Below are 15,767 nucleotides of genomic sequence, written 5' to 3'. Positions count from 1 at the left end.
GCAGTTGAACAGCTCTATACTATAAAGCAGTTGAACAGCTCTATACTATAAAGCAGTTGAACAGCTCTATACTATAAAGCAGTTGAACAGCTCTATACTATAAAGCAGTTGAACAGCTCTATACTATAAAGCAGTTGAACAGCTCTATACTATAAAGCAGTTGAACAGCTCTATACTATAAAGCAGTTGAACAGCTCTATACTATAAAGCAGTTGAACAGCTCTATACTATAAAGCAGTTGAACAGCTCTATACTATAAAGCAGTTGAACAGTGTATATAAGGAAACATGAAACAAAAATAGACTCTTTGTTCATTCCATGTTTGTGTTGAACATAAACAGAGCACACTAAGGGAAACATGATGAAGACTGTTATTAATTTTGTTCATTTCATAGATATTACAAAACAGTGCAAACATTTGTAAACTGTACATTAGACACTCTTAAAAAGATGAAGTCAACAGTCAACCCAACAACAGTTTTATTAAACATGCATTCTAGTTTTAGTGGTAGTCTTCTTTGATAAGGACTGTAACCTATAGGTCCAGTTTACACAAAATGCTGTGTGCACTTTATCAAGACAATGAGAGGGATACCCTAGTATATTAGCTCACACAGCCACTGTCTCACACAGTCACCACTTAGGCCTCTTAGTTCTGTAATAATCATTAGTTGATTGTGAAACGTAGGTCGATGAAGTAGTAATATGTTTATAGATTTGAGACAGAGAAACTGATACTAAATTCATGTGCAATAATAGAAAAAATAAATTATGCGCTTTTTGTATGAAATGCGCACATGCTGTGCAAGGATTTGTGTTTGATAATCTAATAACCAGGGGGAGTTCAAGATCTAATTTACGCCCCCACCCCCCTCTTAAGAATAGTCTAATCTAATGCAGATTGTGTTTAGGAACATCATTTGCATCATTTGTTCAAACTATGGAGACTTAAGCTCTGTCTACACTATCACACTTTTTGTGTCATAGTAGTTTGATAGTGTAGACAGAGCTTAATGTATATATTGTGTTTTAATTCATTGCAGAACACGGTCTTATAATAGCTAATAACAAAACACATACATGACATAACCACACCCCCACCCCCTCCAAGATTTCAGATTCTACAATATATTCCATTTCTTCTATATATCTTATATCATTTACATGTACCATGTAAAACAATCAAATCATTTCTTAACATAGAAGGCTGTCCCTAAATGCTTCAGGAATGTGGCATGTTTTGATTGGATGGCTCTCTTACTGAATTGGGGGAAAAAACCCAAATCTATAAACAATCTCACCGTCTCTATGGTGATGTTATTGTTATTATTAACAGATGTGCACTCCTAAAAATGTCGATTCTTTTGTAGTGTACTTTATGAGAAAATATTGCTGATCACCTCTAATAGATAATGCCATGATTGCATTGTGTATTGACCAAAAAGGTCTGTAATATCCCAGTTTCTATATATAAATTTACGTAAGGGCAAAATTCGGTAAATCGCGCCTTACTTCTAGAATTTTTACTCGATGGTATATAAAGTTGGTTCGTACTTTCGGTACTGATTTTAACCACCTGATGTAACCCTGTTTACTAATTAAATTAAGTTAGATAATTAGTTATTGACGATTAAAACGAATTTAGGTTCAACGATTTGCCCCAAATAGGGGTGTTTTCCGATCGTGGTATACACTGTCTAATGGATGTCCATCTTGAAAAATACCCGCCACAAAAATGTGAGGAGGCTTCGCATTTTCCTATCTCCTCCTACGATAATTGTTTTTAATAGCTGAAAACCGGTTGAACAGCTAGAGTACACCATCATAATGTTGAAGACAGGCCGATTTTCTTTAAAAAATACTATTTTGATAGATTTAATATACGATTATACAAATGTATTCAGATAACATTCAGATAATATTTATTTGCGATGAATGGAACATCCCAATCTCTCAGTCTGCCAGAGTTTGGTTTAACACAAGTAGGTAAATTTATGAGCCCTTGGTTTAACACATACGATAGGTAAATATATGGGCCCTTTGAGAATAAACTTGCAATACTTTGACAATACTGTAAATACCTATTAACTATTTTTAGTCCTCATTTGAATCGAACATTTCTTACTGTGAATGTTCGTACTGTTAGATGTAATATAAAAATATATACAGATAAACTTTATTACTGAGATTGTGGATAAGATCTACTGTTAGATATATAAACACATTATTATATACAAATAAACTTTATACTGACAGTTCCTTCTCAACGTTTGTATTAATTAATAATTACCAATAAAATAAACGTCGTAGTGGTGTATCGTGACATGTACTTTAATATTTCAATCGATTATGACAGTGACAGTTTTAACAAAGTATTAAATTGCAAATGTTTTACTGTATTTAGAGGTATATTATTTAGGGGCCTATAAAACACGAAAAAAATATTTCGTTACTGAGTGGATAAAGAACATATTTAAAAATTGTTCCTTTTTGTACCTATCCGCTTTCCCATCCCTCAACCCTAATATAAAAAAACCCATACAAAACACAAATTGGGTTTCTTTAAATGAGTCCAAATCAAAAATTTGGACTCATTTTGTGATAAGTTTCTCCTTCGGAAGTAATTCCCAGGGTGCTAATTTTAGTTGACTGCATAAATCATCGTGTCTATTTATTCGTTTCTGTAAACGACAATGTATTATAGTCCTGCGGTACGTACATTTGAAATCGCCAGTTTCGTTACGCTGAAATTACTGTGTATTCCAGAACCATCTGTGGGCACGACCTAGATGGTACGCGAGCGAAGCGAGCGTACCATCTAGTTGTATTAATTAATGTAGTCCTGAGAAAGACTATAACAGGGTTGAAATTCATCAAGTTTTCATTTATGATTCACAAAGTAGTTCACTTAATATTGGTTTATGCAATACAAGGAAATGTAGTTTCAAACCTTCCCAGTAAATTCTGATGGTATTTGATCACTAACTACCCCACATCAAGAATTATCTCCAAAATGCATTTTTTAAAATTTTACTGTAATTGGCAAATCAGTCACATTTGCCTACATGTCTTCATTCTGTGAGATGGAACAGGTCTGACTGTGAGGTTGTAGGGTTGTTAGGGTGTACACACTTTAGAGATTTGACAGTAGTAAATATAGTTGATAGTAGATAAAAATAATAGGTGTGTCCATTTTAAATCTTTCTGCCAGTAATAGTTGGTACCAGAGTGCTTACTATTAACTTATTACTGTTCTTGTAGCCGTCTTCTTCTAAAGACACATGGCCGTCATTGACGAATACTTAGTATCAGTTGACTTCACTGATGGTGTACTTGAGATCTACGTTTATACCATGCTATACACTTTTATTAAAATTTTGTTCAGTCATTTTAAGGCTAATGATTAAAAGCTGATGGTGTTTGTTCTATATTGTGAGCTTCAGTTTTGTTATGTTGTTTCATAAACTTTTTTTATGCTGTGTTTAAAAATATTTATTTGGAAATTCCAGATCTATGAGAAAATGCAGACGGATAAACAACGTAAACGGTTTCTGTAAAATACATGTAGTTGATGCAATAATCGGTATTCTACTACTAATTTCATTTTCTCTTAATACCCTATTTGATTAGTCCACTTAAAAAAACAGATATGGTTGGATTATGTTGGGAGCTGGTCAAGTAGATATTAATAATAATAGTTAATTCTTATATATTAACATTGGTTGAGACGATCGACATGGTCAACCGTTCATATATTTTCTAGTTTTGTGTGGCCATGATGGCCGTGCATATAAATTAGTATTTTCTATCGACACGGTTGCCATCAATATTTGGTGTGGAGGCTATATACACAGTTGACTATCCTATTTAACTCCCTATTACTTATAACTGTAAAACATTCTTTTGTTATGCTGTGTTTAAAAATATTCATTTGGAAATTCCAGATCTATGAGAAAATGCAGACTGATAAACAACGTAAATGGTTTCTGTAAAATACTACTGATTTTATTGTCTTTGAATATCCTATTTGATTAGCCCAATTGATTTAAAAAAACAGATCTGGTTGGATTATGTTGGGAACTGATCAAGCAGATAACTCATTTCATTATTAACTTCGGTTGAGTCTATCGACACGGTCATGCATGTATATATTAGTTTTGTATTGCCATGATGGCCGTGCATGTAAATTACTATTTTCTATCGACACGGTTGCTATCAATATTTGGTGTGGAGGCTATATATACAGTTGACTATAAGTCAAATTCTTGGTTTCCTATTTAACCTTGGTACAGTCAACTCTCCCAATACCGGACACATTTGGGCTAGCCTAATATGTCTGGTTTTCCGGAAAGTCTGGTATTCACAATGTGTTTCTGATAGTAAAAATGAATCTGGAACCTTTTGCACCTCAAGAAAAGTCTGGTTTTGGGAGAGTTTCCAGTTTTCAGAGAGTTTGGTGGTAATGGGAAAGTTGAGTGTAATATGTTAATGGTTGTCGTTTGTATGATGGTTCACTGATTGCGACTCAATCATACGCATCATGTTGAATACCTAGCTTGTTCATTTGACTTGATAACTAATATAGAGGCATTAGTTTGCGACTCAATCATACGCATCATGTTGAATACCTAGCTTGTTCATTTGACTTGATAACTAATATAGAGGCATTAGTTTGCGACTCAATCATACGCATCATGTTGAATACCTAGCTTGTTCATTTGACTTGATAACTAATATAGAGGCATTAGTTTGCGACTCAATCATACGCATCATGTTGAATACCTAGCTTGTTCATTTGACTTGATAACTAATATAGAGGCATTAGTTTGCGACTCAATCATACGCATCATGTTGAATACCTAGCTTGTTCATTTGACTTGATAACTAATATAGAGGCATTAGTTTGCGACTCAATCATACGCATCATGTTGAATACCTAGCTTGTTCATTTGACTTGATAACTAATATAGAGGCATTAGTTTGCGACTCAATCATACGCATCATGTTGAATACCTAGCTTGTTCATTTGACTTGATAACTAATATAGAGGCATTAGTTTGCGACTCAATCATACGCATCATGTGGACTACCTAGCTTGTTCATTTGACTTGATAACTAATATAGAGGCATTAGTTTGCGACTCAATCATACGCATCATGTTGAATACCTAGCTTGTTCATTTGACTTGATAACTAATATAGAGGCATTAGTTTGCGACTCAATCATACGCATCATGTTGAATACCTAGCTTGTTCATTTGACTTGATAACTAATATAGAGGCATTAGTTTGCGACTCAATCATACGCATCATGTTGAATACCTAGCTTGTTCATTTGACTTGATAACTAATATAGAGGCATTAGTTTGCGACTCAATCATACGCATCATGTTGAATACCTAGCTTGTTCATTTGACTTGATAACTAATATAGAGGCATTAGTTTCCACACACTACCAAAATATTAGAGCATTCAAAATTAGCAAATACATTTGTAGCATTTTGGCGCAAACACTGCATTATTTCTAAACAACAAAATGGCCATTGATCACGTGTGTCTTGACAAATCTCTCAAGTTCATCTATTGTCAAGCTAATTAACATTCGACCAGTTCAATAAATTCAATTGTAAATGACCAAATTAGGAAATAGACTATTCAACTTAGTTGTTTTTCTAAACTGTTGAGGCAATCCCTATCAATTAATGGATTTTGTTTCAACAATAATAGATACTTTCTTTTGTGACGTCGTTAAAAAATTTCCATTGGAAATTCCAGAATTATGAGAAAAAGCAGGCGTTTAAAAAAAAAAAAGTAGTTTTAATTCAAGATATTAAAGTATGATTACCGAGATTTTAGCGTTTTTGTTTTCAGACAATTTACAACAATCGCGACACAGACTGAAGGCCAATTTCCACTGACGAGCGGTAATGGTAAAAAAAATGTAAAATCTATGACTATTTACAGTTTTCGCTCAAGTTGGGTACATATTCTACATGGGACAAGCTACATGGTTTCCTCTTACCATTACCGCTTGTGTATGTAAATTGGCCTTTAATTTACACTTTGGGTCAGCCCTGGAGCTTAGCTCCCATGATTGGCAATTGATTATTGAACGCGCTCAATTTATTTAGGCCGATCGTTGTGCAGCCCACCTAAAGGTCTGTCTACACTATCAAACTGTATGTGACAAAAAAATGTGATGTGCTCATTTATGGACATGATGTCATATCACTACCATATTTAAGCATATCACTACCATATTTTGGCACATCACACTTTTTTGTAAAATTCAGAAGGTGCTCCAATATGCATTAGACTGGCTTATGCATTGAATCATATCACAATTTACATGTTGATTTGATCGTATGGAACGCAAAGTGTAAACACTCGGGATCAGCTGCAAACAATGAAATTTTTCCCCGATTTGGGACCAATCCTTCTACACCTAGTGTAGCCACAAGGCTTAGCTGTGGTTTGCAGTTGCTGAGTAATACTCCTCACAATTATGGTATGAAGAGAACAATATATCAATGAAGTTTTTCTTATATGGCACTCAAAGCCTCTAAGCACTTCACATTATTACCCTAGTCATTTTGAAATAAACATGTATGGAATCATACTCCCATAATGTTGCAGCTAATAATCAGTGAGGTTGTGTTTTGACCTTATCAGGTACACATTTATATATATATAAAAGAGATACATGAATATAGCGAATATAGTATGCATTAGAAACGCACAATGGTATCCACTTCTATACTATAAAGGTACATGCAACAAAAAGAGGCTCTCTACTCATTCCATGTTTGTGACATTGTCAACATAAACAGAGCACACTAAACAAAGGCTTCTTATGTGGCAAAAAAATGTGATGTGCCCATATATGTACACAATGATTTCATATCACTACCATATTTAAGCATATCACTACCATATTTGGGCATATCACACTTTTGTTGTCAAACTAGTTTGGTAGTGTGGACAGAGCTTAATACCAAGAGTGTGGTAATAGGAATAATTGTTTGAAACAAGATAAATCATGTAGATAAGTTAGTTAGTCCTTCTCATTAAGACTAATATAATTTTACCATAGTATATACAGAGGTTAAGGGAAACATGAGGCTGTTATTACTGTTTTTCATTCAATAGCTACTACAAAACAGTGTATACATTATGTAAACTGTACATTAGTTAGACACAGCATTCAAGACATTCATAACAAAGATGAGGTCAACAGACAACAGTTTTAGTAAACATGTATCATAGTTTTAGTGGTAGTCTTCTTGGATTGGATTATAACCCATAGGTCCAGTGTACACAAAATGATGTGTGCACTTTTATTAGCTCACACAGCCACTGTCTCACACAGTCACCACTTAAAGTAGGCCTCCTAGTTCTGTAATAAGCTTGATTGTAAAACTTTGGTCGATGAAGTAGTAACATGTTTATAGATTTGAGACAGACAAACTGATACTAAATTCATATTCAATGATTTTTAAAATAAATTGTACGCTTTTTGTATGAAATGCCCACATGCTGTGTAAGGATTAGTATTGTTAACTTGTTTACTAATAACCAGGAGGAGTTTATCAGAATTCCCAGGTTAGCCATTCCGGTTATTGGAAATTGCTGATTCTGTATAATCTTACACCGCAAGAGGTTGTTGAACCTTTCAACTCAATATATTTATTTCTATCCTTCCTTGAAACCGGCGTTCAAGATCTAATTTACGCCCCCACCCCCCTGTTAAGAATCGCACTTGTTTGTCATTATGTGTTCAGTATATCTAGTTTATAATGCTATAGATTTCATGCAATATCATGATCAGTACGTTTTTAATGAGGATTTGATTTAATTTTCTCTCCACTATTCCACTTGGTTTGCTACCTGTTGATTTTCTAGGTTTATTTGTTCATCTTGTTGCATAAATTTTACAACTATCAGAATAGTCTAATCTAATGCAGATTGTGTTTAGGAACACTAGTCAAAGAAATGTAGTTCTTTGCATCATTTGTTCAAACTATGGAGACTTAAGCTCTGTCTACACTATCACACTTTTTGTGTCATAGTAGTTTGATAGTGTAGACAGAGCTTAATGTATATATTGTGTTTTAATTCATTGCAAAAAACAACAAAACACACATGGCATAACCCCCCACCCCACCAAATTTCAGATTCTACAATATATTCTGTCTGTCTTTTATATATCTTATATTGTTTACATGTACACTGTAAAACAATCAAATCATTTCTTGGCACAACATAGAAGGGTGTCCCTAAATGCTTCATGTGGCATGTTTTGATTGGGGGGCTCTTACTGAATTGTGGAAAAAACCCAAATCTAAAAACAATCTCACCCTTTCTATTGTGATGTTATTGATATCGGTAACAGATGTCGTTTTTTTGTAGTGTACTTTATTAAACAATATTCTCTAGTAGATAATGCCATGATTGTATTGTGTATTGACCAAAAGGGTCTGTAAAATCCCAGTTTTAAAATTAAATAATTTAGTCCTGAAGTGGGCTGTAAAGGTTTTCTTCCCTTGACATTTGTCTAAATTGTTTTTATTCATATTTAAGTTGATTACTTTTATTTACCTTGATAGACTATAACAGGGTTGAAATTCATCAAGTTTTCATTTATGATTCACAAAGTTGGTTTATACAATACAAGGGAATGTTGTTTCAATCCTTCCCAGTAAATTCTGGTAGTATTTGATGAATATCACTAACTAACTACCCCACATCAAGAATTATCTCCAAAATGAATTTTTTATTTTAACTATTACTGCTAAAGCAGTCACATAATATGTCTTAATTCTATGGATGGAGTGAACTGTGAGGTTGTAGGGTTGTTAGAGTGAACTGTGAGGTTGTAAGGTTGTTAGTGAACTGTGAGGTTGTAGGGTTGTTAGAGTGAACTGTGAGGTTGTAGGGTTGTTAGAGTGAACTGTGAGGTTGTAGGGTTGTTAGAGTGAACTGTGAGGTTGTAAGGTTGTTAGTGAACTGTGAGGTTGTAGGGTTGTTAGAGTGAACTGTGAGGTTGTAGGGTTGTTAGAGTGAACTGTGAGGTTGTAGGGTTGTTAGAGTGAACTGTGAGGTTGTAGGGTTGTTAGAGTGAACTGTGAGGTTGTAGGGTTGTTAGAGTGAACTGTGAGGTTGTAGGGTTGTTAGAGTGAACTGCTAGCCTAAGGGTGTACACACTTAGGCTTAATTTGACAGTAGTAACTGATCAAAATAATAGGTGTGTCCATTTAAAATCTTTCTGCCAGAAATAGTTGGTACCAGAGTGCTTACTATTAACTTATTACTGTTCTTGTAGCCGTTGTCTTCTAAAGACACATGGCCGTCATTGACGGATACTTAGTATCAGTTGACTTCACTGATGGTGTACTTAAGATCTACGTTTATAGCATGCTACAGTATACACTTTTATTTAAAATTTTTTCAGTCATTTTGAGGCTAATGATTAAAAGCTGATGGTGTTCTATATTGTGAGCTTCAGTTTTGTTTTGTTGTTTCATAAACTGTTGAGACAGTCCCTATATCAGTAACACCTCTTTTGTTATGCTGTGTTAAAAATATTAATTTGGAAATTCCAGATCTATGAGAAAATGCAGAATGATAACCAACGTAAATGGTTTCTGTAAAATACATGTAGTTGACGCAATAATCTGTATTCTACTACTGATTTTATTTTCGTTCAATATCCTATTTGATTAGCCCACTTGATTTAAACAAGGCCATATACATAAATTTGAGTTAGTGTTTACCGACCGACCAACAGACCTGTAGAGTCGCGTTTGCACGCAACTAAAAATAGATCTGGTTGGTTATGTTGGTCAAGGTTGGTGAAGCAGATCCACCTGTTCCGAACTCATTTATGATTAACTTTGGTTAAGACTATCGACACCGTCAGGCATATATTTTGAAGTTTTGTATGGCCATGATGGCCGTGCATGTAAATTACTATTTTCTATCGACACGGTTGCCATCAATATTTAGTGTGATGGTTATATACACAGTTGACTATGAGTCAAATTCATTGTTTTCTATTTAAATCCCTATCACTTTTAACTGTAATACATTCTTTTGTTATGCTGTGTATAAAAATATTAATTTGGAAATTCCAGATCTATGAGAAAATGCAGACTGATAAACAACGTAAATGGTTTCTGTAAAACATGTGTAGTTGATGCAATAATCGGTATTCTACTACTGATTTTATTTTCTTTGAATATCCTATTTGATTAGCCCACTTGATTTGGAAAAAAAACAGATCTGGTTTGGATTATGTTGGGAACTGATCATGCAGATATTCCTAACTCATTTCGTTATTAACTTCGGTTGAGACTATCGACACGGTCATGCATGTATATATTAGTTTTGTATGGCCATGATGGCCGTGCATGTAAATTACTATTTTCTATCGACACGGTTGCCATCAATATTTGGTGTGGAGGCTATATACACAGTCGACAAATTCTTTGTTTCCTATTTAACCTTGGCATTAGTAGTACAGTCAACTCTCCCAATACCGGACACATTTGGGCTGCCCTAAGATGTTTGGTTTTCCGGAAAAGTATTCGGAATTTGTTTCTAATGATAAAAATTAATTTGGAACATTTTGGACCTCATGAAAAGTCTGAATTTAGGAGAGTTTCCGGTTTTCAGAGAGTCTGTTGGTATTGGGAGAGTTGACTGTAATATGTCAATTGTACAGTGGTTCACTGATTGCCACTCAATCATACGCATCATGTTGAATACCTAGCTTGTTCATTTGACTTGATAACTAACATAGAGGCATTAGTTTGCGACTCAATCATACGCATCATGTTGAATACCTAGCTTGTTCATTTGACTTGATAACTAACATGGAGGCATTAGTTTGCGACTCAATCATACGCATCATGTTGAATACCTAGCTTGTTCATTTGACTTGATAACTAACATAGAGGCATTAGTTTGCGACTCAATCATACGCATCATGTTGAATACCTAGCTTGTTCATTTGACTTGATAACTAACATAGAGGCATTAGTTTGCGACTCAATCATACGCATCATGTTGAATACCTAGCTTGTTCATTTGACTTGATAACTAACATAGAGGCATTAGTTTGCGACTCAATCATACGCATCATGTTGAATACCTAGCTTGTTCATTTGACTTGATAACTAACATAGAGGCATTAGTTTCCACACACTACCAAAATATTAGAGCATTCAAAATTGGCGAATACATTTGTAGCATTATTTATTACACAATATAAAACAGCGATTGATTATGCGTGTCTTGACAAATCTCTCAAGTTCATCTATTGTCAAGCTAATTAACATTCACTTAATAAATTCAATTCTAAATGACCAAAATTAGGAGATAGATTATTCAATTTAGTTGTTTTTCCAAACTGTTAAGGCAATCCCTAATATTGGATTTGTGTTTCAACAATAATAGATGTGGTCTTTTGTCAAGTTGCTAGAAAATTTCCATTGGAAATTCCAGAATTATGAGAAAAAGCAGGTGCTTTTTTGAAAATGTAGTTTCAAGATATTAAAGTATGATTACCGATTTTGTAGATTTTAGCGTTTTTGGCTTCAGAAAATTTACTACGATCGCAACAAAAGGCTAATTTACAGCAGAGCAGCAATGGTAATAAAAATATAGAATCTATGTTATTCCTTATATTATTATGACCATTTACGGTTTTCGCTCAGGATAGATACAGATTCTACATGGGACAAGCTACTCGTTTTTACGCTAACCGTTACCTCTCACGAGTGTAAATTGACTTTTACACTTTGGGTCAGCCCTGGAGCTCCCAGGATATGCAATTGAATAAAGTTTGATAGTGTAGACAGAGCTTTAAAAACCTTTTAGGTTTTGTAGCCACAAAGCTAAAAGTAACCGGCTTAGCTCTGGTTTGCATTTGCTGAGTAATACTTCCCAATAATTATGGGATGAAGAGAATAATATAATAATAAGGTTTTTCTTACATGATACTTAACGTTCAAAGACTACAAGCGCTTTACATTATTACCCCAGTCATTTTGAATTAAACACATATGGAAACATATAATGTTGCAGCCAGTAATCAGTGCAGTTGTGTTTTGACCTTACCAGGTACACATTTATACACCTTCTTGCTAAACAATACAAGCAATGCGATAGGTGTTAGAATCGAACACCTGATCTTTGGATTAGAAGCCCAATGTCCAACACACTGCGCCACATCCTCTCACATCTTAGGAAATTTGATGTTTATTTTGTTTTACAAATTTACAGTTTAATATCATACTGCTAGCAAAATATAAAATGTATTATCAACTAACCCTAACACAACTAAACCACATGTGCAAGGTAAAACATGTCAGCCATCTTGTCTTCTCCAACCACAACAGAGTGTTGACAAAGTGCGAGGCAGCGAGGCACGCGAGGCATGCCAAATATTTGTGCGAGGCATCATTTTATCATTTCCAAAAGTGCGAGGCATGCGAGGCATATAGTTTACAATTTCAAAAAGGTGCGAGACATATCTTAACGTGCTATTATGCTATATTATAGGCCTAATAATCAATCGATACAAGCGTATCTAAATATATTCGTGTATACACTCATCATGTTGTTTATTTTTATGTAACGATTGTCTTTTCATTCAAGTCATATCGTGTCAAATTTTACTTTTACAAAAGTGCCCAAACTACGGTTAAAAAATCTGAACGACGGTCTTCAACTTTCGATAAACAATAATTGTTATAGCGACACACTCATCAAATGCGTGTTCACTCACATGTCTCTCGAACATAGCAGAGTGAAAATAATATTTTGTCACACCCCTGCGCCTAGATCCGGTAGACCCGAGAGATGGAAAATCCCTCTTTACTATTTAGCAGGTAGCGGAATGATTCAGCCCTCAGCTCAGAGGATTGTGGTGCATTCCCCTACTATAGCACGTGATTTCAGCAGCAACGCACAGACTTCTCTCTGAGCGGCGTGCCAAAGACATTTTTGACATTCCATTCTCTAGGAACAACACGTGTACCTCTCTCGCAAATAAGGTGAACAGCGATTGCCAGGACAAGTTCAATAACTGGCGGTGAATAAAAGGTAACTGATATGGCGATCCAATAACATGCCGCAAAGAAAAAAGACTTACGTCCGACAATTGTAAATTAAACTTTAGCTAATATGCTTAGCCCTAACCTAGATAAGAGGCCTATGTAGAAAATAATTTAATCAATTTTGATATAATAATAATTGGTGTAATATTTAATAATGATACACTATTCCTGTTTTAGTAAGCTAGGTATATTACAAACGATTTTTATTTATTGTTGTCCATGTACGTACTAATAAACCTGGAGCTAGTTTCCTTCGCTTGTATTTTTACTCCAAATTTGATAACTAACTTTATCGTGTAGTGTGAATACCACACCTTAGAAGTATACCTCATGAGTACTTTAATGAAAGAATCACATAAAAAGTAACAAATAAATCCTTAAATTAATGATTTTACAGGCGTGTTTCTCGCACACTGTTCGCGAATTTCACTTATTCAATGTTCAATATTTTTGTTTCTATGGAGCGCCAAAAGAGCAACGATAATAGAGGACTAAAACTCAGTGGAATGCGTCAATTTCTCATGCATTTATTGGTGAAAAACACGTTTTATTTCAATATATTTGTTAATTTGTCAATAAAAATGTTGTAATATGTTACTGCTGATACTGTTCTGTTTTCAAAGAATAATAATCGATCCTAAATCAACATCACTACCTAGTCTAGACCTAGGACATCCTACTAAGGATATTATGATGAATTTTTCTATTTTATTCTTTAAAAGGTTAACGAAACCGTGTACATTATCAACAGTAACATTTTTCCTTACTGACAGTGACAAAATCTATTGAAATTGTACTTGATTTTCACCAAATAATGCGTTAAATATAAATGGATTCCACAGAGTTTTTAGCCCTCTAATTAATTTTGCTCTTTTGGCGTTCCATAGAAACCAAAATATTGAACATTGAGTGTGCGAAATGCGAGAAAAACAACGTGTGTAAAATCACCAATTTAATGGATTTATTGTTACTTTTATGTGATTTTTCTTCATTAAAGTAGGCCTACTAATTCTAAGCTGTGGTATTCAGGATAAAGCCTTGGTTAAAATACAAGGCAGGTGCAAAAGGAAACTAGCCTAGCGGGTCTAGGCTAGGCTACTTCAATTTCGGTGATTTCCTGCCTTGCAATTTTGAGAAATGATAAAATGATGCCTCGCATTTTTTGATGATGGTAAAACGATGCCTCGCATAAATTTCTGACTTGCCTCGCATGCCTTCCCTGCCTCGCGTGCCTCGCTGCCTCGCACTTTGTTACTACCCACCACAACACCTAATTTGCATAATGGTTTGAACCATTGAACTGCTTTCTGATTGTAATTTTTGCATAAAACATGCATGACATTTTGTTTTAGATATCATAGGTTGTGAAATACAAACTCGGCGCCATTTTTATATCAAATCAATGACGTATTATGTATTTACTGAATACCACAATAGAATAAAATGTCACTATTGAAATAGCAGAATAAAGATATGTATTTCTAAGACAGACATTATCAAATCAAAATCAAGTTTTAATATCAGATTAGTAACCCACCTTGTAGGTCAATCTATAATAATAACCCACTACTTTAATAGTAACCCATGGATGTTACTATTAGAGTCACAATAACTTATGATGCAGCCGTCTTTTGAAAATGCATGTTAATCTCGGGAGTGGGGGAGGATTGAGTGTTTTTGAGTTTATATAAAAAAGTTCAAGAGTTCAACCAAATGTGTTTATTTGTACTGTTTTATTATTTTGTAATGAGTTGCTGACCGGAAAAGTTGGGGGATGGGTTACTATTTTCATATGCCTAATTTAAGGGTTAAAAAAAGGGCCCTTCAAATTATTCTTGGCCTTAATCATAATTCATATAAATTAGCTTTAAAATGTTTTAATTTACCTTTGCTAAAAGTCAGACATGATAATCTTGTACTGACATTTGGCAAGAAGCTATCGAACATAGTTATTTTCTCTCTACTATCCGTAGTATAGCGCGTTTGCTATGGCAAGGTCAAATATCAACAATTCAATCCGAGAACCCAAAGATTTAAAATTTCACCCATCCCTACAATAATTAATATGCTAAACATACTTCATAGAACCTAAGAGACAAGGCAATATTGTTGTACCTTTTTTAAAATTTAAATTTAAATTTGTTTTTATTACATCTTTTTTATTGTTATGTAAGTCAATTGTACATTACTTTTGTAAATGCAATGTTTTTTTTAGTTATTTTTATTTTTTTTGTATTTTAGAGTTTTCCTTTTACAAACGGTAGTTTCAATGTCAGTTAACAACAGGACCAGCAGCCATCTTAAATTTCTCTAGGTAATGTTACAAGTGTAAACATCATGCTTAAAATATATATTGTATTGTTTGAGTGGAGTAAGGATGTAAAGAAAAGAAGACTATCTCTCAAAAACATAAATTATATAAAAAGTACAAACAAAATAACACCACTACTAATAAAAGTACGTACATACATTTTAGAAACAAGTTAACCACTACTATTAGAAATCGGAAAAAAGAATATTATATGGTCCAAATAAACAAGATATTAAAAAAACGTGGACAATCCTAAATGATATAATGGGTAGGAAAAAGACTACCAATTTGCCTACAAAAATAAAATTGGGTACTGAGACTTTCTCTGATAATGAT

General features: G+C 34.1%; 1 protein-coding gene and 1 long non-coding RNA gene across 5 annotated transcripts in view; one reads left to right on the top strand and one right to left on the bottom strand.

The window, feature by feature from the left end:
* LOC140049515 (uncharacterized) overlaps nucleotides 1-15,767 on the bottom strand; it is a 37,262-nt gene that overhangs the window by 10,675 nt on the left and 10,820 nt on the right. The window lies entirely within an intron of this gene.
* LOC140049517 (uncharacterized) overlaps nucleotides 1-15,767 on the top strand; it is a 33,033-nt gene that overhangs the window by 8,550 nt on the left and 8,716 nt on the right. For all 3 annotated transcript variants that reach the window (XR_011845285.1, XR_011845286.1, XR_011845287.1), the window contains exon 9: nucleotides 15,362-15,434. This is a non-coding gene — a long non-coding RNA (uncharacterized lncRNA). The remainder of the gene's footprint in view (nucleotides 1-15,361; nucleotides 15,435-15,767) is intronic.

The sequence above is a fragment of the Antedon mediterranea genome, chromosome 5 (assembly GCF_964355755.1).
Source record: "Antedon mediterranea chromosome 5, ecAntMedi1.1, whole genome shotgun sequence".
NCBI classification, from domain to species: domain Eukaryota; kingdom Metazoa; phylum Echinodermata; class Crinoidea; order Comatulida; family Antedonidae; genus Antedon; species Antedon mediterranea.
This window is presented reverse-complemented; position numbering and strand designations above follow the sequence as displayed.